The sequence below is a fragment of the Arachis ipaensis genome, chromosome B01 (assembly GCF_000816755.2).
Source record: "Arachis ipaensis cultivar K30076 chromosome B01, Araip1.1, whole genome shotgun sequence".
In the NCBI taxonomy this organism is placed as follows: domain Eukaryota; kingdom Viridiplantae; phylum Streptophyta; class Magnoliopsida; order Fabales; family Fabaceae; genus Arachis; species Arachis ipaensis.
In genome coordinates, this window is record NC_029785.2 from 92976239 (window position 1) to 92983171 (window position 6933).

Sequence of the window (6933 nt, forward strand, 5' to 3'; positions counted from 1 at the left end):
AACAGAGCATGGTTCTGGCGCTGAACGCCCAAAATGGGCAGCATCTGGGTGTTTGAATGCCAGAATTGCACCCTGGAGAAGAGCTGGTGCTGAACGCCCAGAACAAGCATGGTTCTGGCGTTCAACGCCAGAAATGGGCAACAAATGGGCGTTCAACGCCCAGAACAAGCACCAATCTGGCGCTGAACGCCCAGACTTGTGTGGAAGGGAATTTTGCATGCCTAATTTGGTACAAGGTTGTAAATCCTTGAACACATCAGGATCTGTGGATCCCACAGGATCACCTCAAAATCTGTGGACCCCACAGGATCCCCACCTACCTCCACTCACTTCTTCTCACCCCTCTTTCACACAAACCCATAAACACTCTTCACCAATCACCTCAATCTCTCTTCCCTATCACCACTTCACCACTCACATCCATCCACTCTTCCCCATAAACCTACCTCATAAACACCACCTACCATCAAAATTCAAAATCAATTTCCCACCCAAACCCACCCTATATGGTCGAAACCCTACCCCCCTCCCTTCCCTATATATAGCCCTCCATTCTTCTTCAAATTCACACAGCACATCCCTCTCTTCCCCTTCTTGACCGAAACACATTTCCCTCTCCCTATACTTCATTTCTTCTTCTTCTGCATATATTCTTTCTTTTCTTGCTCGAGGGCGAGCAAAGTTCTAAGTTTGGTGTGGTAAAAGCATAAACTTTTTGTTTTTCCATTACCATTGATGGCCCCTAAGACTGGAGAATCCTCTAGAAAAAGGAAAGGGAAGACAAAAGCTTCCACCTCCGAGTCATGGGAGATGGAAAGATTCATCTCCAAAGCTCATCAAGACCACTTCTATGATGTTGTGGCCAAGAAGAAGGTGATCCCTGAGGTCCCTTTCAATCTCAAGAAGAATGAGTATCCGGAGATCCGAAATGAAATCCAAAGAAGAGGTTGGGAAGTTCTAACAAAACCCATCCAACAAGTCGACATCCTAATGGTTCAAGAGTTCTATGCCAATGCATGGATCACTAGGGACCATGATCAAAGTAAGAACCCAGACCCAAAGAATTATCTCACCATGGTTCGGGGGAAATACTTAGATTTTAGTCCGAAAAATGTGAGGTTGGTGTTTAATTTGCCTATGATGCAAGGAGATGCACGCCCCTACACTAGAAGGGTCAACTTTAATCAAAGGTTGGACCAAGTCCTCATGGACATATGTGTGGAAGGAGCTCAATGGAAGATTGACTCCAAAGGCAAGTCGGTTCAATTAAGAAGACTGGACCTCAAGCCTGTGGCTAGAGGATGGTTGGAGTTCATCCAATGCTCCATCATCCCCACTAGCAACCGATCTGAAGTTACTGTGGATCGGGCCATCATGATCTATAGCATCATGATTGGAGAGGAAGTAGAAGTTCATGAAGTCATCTCCCTTGAACTCTACAAAATAGCCGAAAAGCCCTCCCCTAGGGCAAGGCTAGCTTTTCCTCATCTTATTTGCCATCTATGTTACTCAGCTGGAGCTTTCATAGAAGGAGACATTCACATTGAGGAAGAGAAGCCCATCACTAAGAAAAGGATGGAGCAAGCAAGAGAGCCCATTCATAGATCTCAAGAGACGCATGAAGCTCATCACCATGAGATCTCGGAGATGCCTCAAATGCATTTTCATCCACAAAACTATTGGGAGCAAGTCAACATCTCCCTAGGAGAATTAAGTTCCAACATGGGACAACTAAGGGTGGAACATCAAGAGCACTCCATCATCCTTCATGAAATAAGAGAAGATCAAAAAGCAATGAGGGTTTCACCCAATTATGTGTCTGTGGCATTTATGTATCCGGTGGTAATACTGGAAAACAAAGTGCTTAGGGCCACGGCCAAGACTCATAAAATAGCTGTGTTCAAGAATCATCATACTGAACTAGGAGAATCAATAACACTATCTGAACTCTGAGTTCCTATAAATGCCAATCATTCTGAACTTCAACGGATAAAGTGAGATGCCAAAACTATTCAAGAGGCAAAAAGCTACAAGTCCCGCTCATCTGATTGGAGCTATGTTTCATTGATAGTTTGGAATTTATAGTATATTCTCTTCTTTTTATCCTATTTGATTTTCAGTTGCTTGGGGACAAGCAACAATTTAAGTTTGGTATTGTGATGAGCGGATAATTTATACGCTTTTTGGCATTGTTTTTAGTATGTTTTTAGTAGGATCTAGTTACTTTTAGGGATGTTTTTATTAGTTTTTATGTTAAATTCACATTTCTAGACTTTACTATGAGTTTGTGTGTTTTTCTATAATTTCAGGTGTTTTCTGGCTGAAATTGAGGGACTTGAGCAAAAATCAGATTCAGAGGTAGAAGAAGGACTGCTGATGTTGTTGGATTCTGACCTCCCTACACTCAAAGTAGATTCTCTGGAGCTACAGAACTCAAAATGGCGCACTTCTAATTGCGTTCGAAAGTAGATATCCAGGGCTTTCCCGCAATATATAATAGTCCATACTTTGGCCAAGTTTAGACGACGTAAAAGGGCATTGAACGCCAGTTCTACGCTGCTGTCTAGAGTTAAACGCCAGAAACACGTCACAAGCCAGAGTTGAACGCCAGAAATACGTTACAACCTGGCGTTCAACTCCAGAAAGAGCCTATTAGTTATATCGAAGTTGTGAATGAAAAACGATTTATTAAGACGTGCGTACAGAGTTTCTGGCGCCGTTGCCTGAGATCACAACTTCGTGCACCACTAATAAAAATTAAAAACAAAAATAAAAGCAAATAAACAAGCAAAATAAATTATTTACAATAACCAATAATAAGGCACACGTTTGCAATTCTCCGGCAACGGCGCCATTTTGACGAACTGATTTCTGCCGTAGAGAATTTTATGAAAATAATCACGTTATAAGTATAGTTTCTAAATCAACAGAGAATTCTTTCGTACAAAAACTTTGGTTGTCACAAGTAACAAAACCCAATAAAATTTATAATCGAAGTATTTAAACCTCGGGTCGTCTTCTCAAGGAATTGCAGGGAGGTATGATTTATTATTGGTTATGAAATTGTATATTTTTGGGTTTTTGAAATAGGGAACAAGTAATTTAAATGGCAAGAAAAATAAATTAATAATTATAAAGAAAACTCTTGGCAAGGTATAAGAACTGGAAATCCTATCCTAGTTATCCTTATCAGGTGTGATGAGAATTGTTTATCGCTCCCACTTAGTTAACCCTTACTAAATAAAGGAAAGTCAAGTGGACCAATCAATTTGATCCTTAAGTCCTAGTCAACTCCTGTGGAAAGACTAGCTTTAGAGCGATCCAAATCAATCAGCGAGAATTCCAATTTTCAATCAACTGCTGAGTCTGATAACTCAAGTGTTACCAATTACTTTACCAAAATAAAAAGGAGAAAAATCTAAATTAAATTGGAAGCATTATAAATAGAATAAAACAATCATAAGTCTGAAATACCTCAAATTGCATTTAAACATAAATTTAAATCTAACATGAAGAGTTCATAAGCCAATTTTGGCAACATAAGTAATTAACAAGTAAAAGTATTAGAGTATCTAAAAGTAGAAGAGAAACATAAATTAAAGTTGGGAACATTGAACCTGGAATGAAGAAAATGAAGGAATCCTAATCCTAAATCCTAAGAGAGAGGAGAGAACCTCTCTCTCTAAAAACTACATCTAAAAACCTAAAATTATGATTTATGAATGTTGTTTTTGTTGTTCTAAAAAATTGTTCTAAAAAAATATGTGTGTCTTCTGAATGGATGGATTCATTCCCCCACTTTATAACCTCTAATCTGTATTTTCTGAGCCGAAAACTGGGTCAAAAACAGCCCAGAAATCGCCCCCAGCGATTTCTGGCATGTACAGGTCGCTGCAAAGTCATGCGGAAGCGTCGTCCACGCGTTAGCGTGGATTGGGTTTTCGCCAGGTCACGCATCCGCGTGATCCATGCATTCGCGTCGCCTGGGTTTGAAGCAGCTATGGTAAATTATATATCGTTGCGAAGCCCCGAATGTTAGCTTTTCAACGCAACTGAAACCGCGTCATTTGGACTTCTGTAGTTCAAGTTATGATCGATTTAGTATCGAGAGGTCAGGCTGTACAGCTTTAGCAGTTCCTTCAGTTTCTTGTATTCCTTCCACTTTTGCATGCTTCCTTTCTATCCTCTAAGCCATTCCTGCCCTGTAATCTCTGAAAATACTTAACACACATATCACGGCATTGAATGGTAATAAGAGAGGATTAATAATTAGCAATCTAAAGGCCCAGGGAACATGTTTTCAATCATAGCACAAGATTAAGAAGGAAAATGTAAAACCATGCAATTAGTATGAATAAGTGTGCAGAGACTTGATAAAAACCACTCAATTGATCACAAGATAAACCATAAAATAGTGATTTATCAGAGGTCATCATCAAGCTCTGAGTCTCTGTGAGGCTCTCTAAAGAGCTCAATGTCAAGCTATTGACATTAAAGAAGCACTTGTTGGGAGGCAACCCAATGTTATTTAATTATATTCATTTAAATTCCATTATTATTTTATGTTTTCTTTAGGTTGATGATAATGTGAAGTCATAAAAATAACTGCAAAATTAAAGCAAAATAAAAAACAACATAAAAAATAGCACACCTCGGAGGACAGACTTACTGGCGTTTAAATGCCAGTAAAGATAGCAGAATGGGCGTTTAACACCCAGCCTGACAGCATTCTGGGTGTTAAACGCAAGAATGGGCAGCACTCTGAGCGTTTAACGCCAGAATGGGCTGTCTGGCTACTGGCTAGCGTTTAACGCCAGGAAAGGTAGCAGAGCTGGCGTTTAACGCCAGAATTGGCACACAGTGGGCGTTTGAACGCCAGATTTGTGCAGGGAGCAGAATTCCTTGACACCTCAGGATCTGTGGACCCCACAGGATCTCCACCTACCCCACCTCTTCTTCTCTCCTCTTCACATTTTTCCGTAACACTTTTCCCCAAATACCCTTGACCAATCCCATCAATAACTCTTCCCTAAATACCCTTCACCTATCAAATCCTACCCTCTTCCCCATATTCTATTCACCACTCACATCCATCCATCATAAACCCCACCTACGTCACCATTCAAATTTAAACCATTTTCCTCCCAAACCCACCCCTTAATGACCGAATTCCCTCTCTCTCCTACCCTATAAATACCCCTCCTCACTACCTTCAATTTCACAGATCATACACACTACTACCCCCCTTGGCCGAAACCACTACTACCCTCCATCTGCTCTATTTCTTCTTCTACTACTCCTTTCTTTCTTCTTTTGCTCGAGGACGAGCAAACCTTTTAAGTTTGGTGTGGAAAAAGCCTTGCTTTTTGTTTTTCCATAACCATCAATGGCACCTAAGGCCGGAGAAACCTCCAGAAAGAGGAAAGGGAAGGCAATTGCTTCCATCTCTGAATCATGGGAGATGGAGAGACTCATCTCAAAGGTCCATCAAGACCACTTCTATGAAGTTGTGGCCAAGAAAAAGGTGATCTCTGAGGTCCCCTTTAAGCTCAAAAAGGGTGAATATCCAGAGATCCGACGTGAGATTCGAAGAAGAGGTTGGGATGCTCTCACCAACCCAATCTAACAAGTCGGAATCTTAATGGTTCAAGAATTCTATGCTAATGCATGGATCACTAGGAACCATGACCAAAGTATGAACCCAAACCCAAAGAATTGGCTCACAATGGTTCGGGGGAATTACTTGGATTTCAGTCCGGAAAATGTGAGATTGGTATTCAACTTGCCAACAATGCAAGGAGATCCTCACCCTTTCACTAGAAGGGTCAAATTTAATCAAAGGTTGGACCAAGTCCTTAGGGACATTTGTGTGGAAGGAGCTCAATGGAAGAGAGACTCAAGAGGCAAGCCGGTTCAACTAAGAAGGCTTGACCTCAAACCCATGGCTAGGGGATGGTTGGAGTTCATCCAACGCTCTATCATTCCTATTAGCAACCGGTCTGAAGTTACAATAGACCGAGCTATCATGATCCATAGTATCATGATTGGAGAGGAAGTAGAAGTTCATGAGATCATATCCCTAGAACTCTACAAGGTGGTGTAACATCCCTTCCAGCAAAATACCTTGCTTAAGTCAGGGTATTTCTACTAGAAAGAACGTTATGTGACCTTCTCTAATATTAACTACTTAGTTATTGAGCCTTTGTATCGATTTTGCGTTTCAGTTTTAAGAAAATACCGGAAATAATTTTGTTTTTATTCATTAATGACATGTATCAAGGATAAACATGGCAAGTAATAATAACAATCACATAAGTATTGTTAATAGTAATTCTTATACATAAAGAGTCATATAAATCCAAATACAACACCTACCCCTCTATTAAAATAAAAGCTCAAAGGACAAGAGCGAGGGGACTCTATGAAAGCAATTAAAACCGTAAAGAAAACCTACTAATCACTTGCAGCTTCAAATTGCGTCTTCAAACCTGTGTCACTGAAAAGGTGGAAAATTTGAGGGTGAGAACCAAACCACATGTTCTCAGTAGAGGTCGAGAATGCCGTGAAAGTAAAGAATAAAGCGCAAATAGTTAATTTCATTCGGAGACATCTAAAAGAAAATTAACCTCCTTTAAAAGCATTAGTTAATTATTCAAAATCCTAGACCTATATTTTCTTTATAAAACTCTTAAAAGTTTCCTAGACTGTATGAATGACCAACCTGTTCCAAGCATAGGTTCATTAAGTCTATGCTGAACCAGTCAGATACTTTATACAGAACTAGACCTCAAATGTACCAGTCACGGCCTTAGGCCCAAACAACTCAATCAACACCCAATTCACCACAATCCAGCCAATCAGTTACAAACACAAGTAATGAGGTTCAAACACAATCAAGAGCAATTACATCAAGTATAGCAATTAGCAATTAAA

General features: G+C 40.1%; 1 long non-coding RNA gene across 1 annotated transcript in view; it reads right to left on the reverse strand.

The window, feature by feature from the left end:
- The window catches only part of LOC107618777, a 3508-nt gene continuing 2834 nt past the window's right edge, over positions 6260–6933 (reverse strand). Inside the window, exon 3 of the long non-coding RNA XR_001615378.2 lies at positions 6260–6496. This is a non-coding gene — a long non-coding RNA (uncharacterized LOC107618777). The remainder of the gene's footprint in view (positions 6497–6933) is intronic.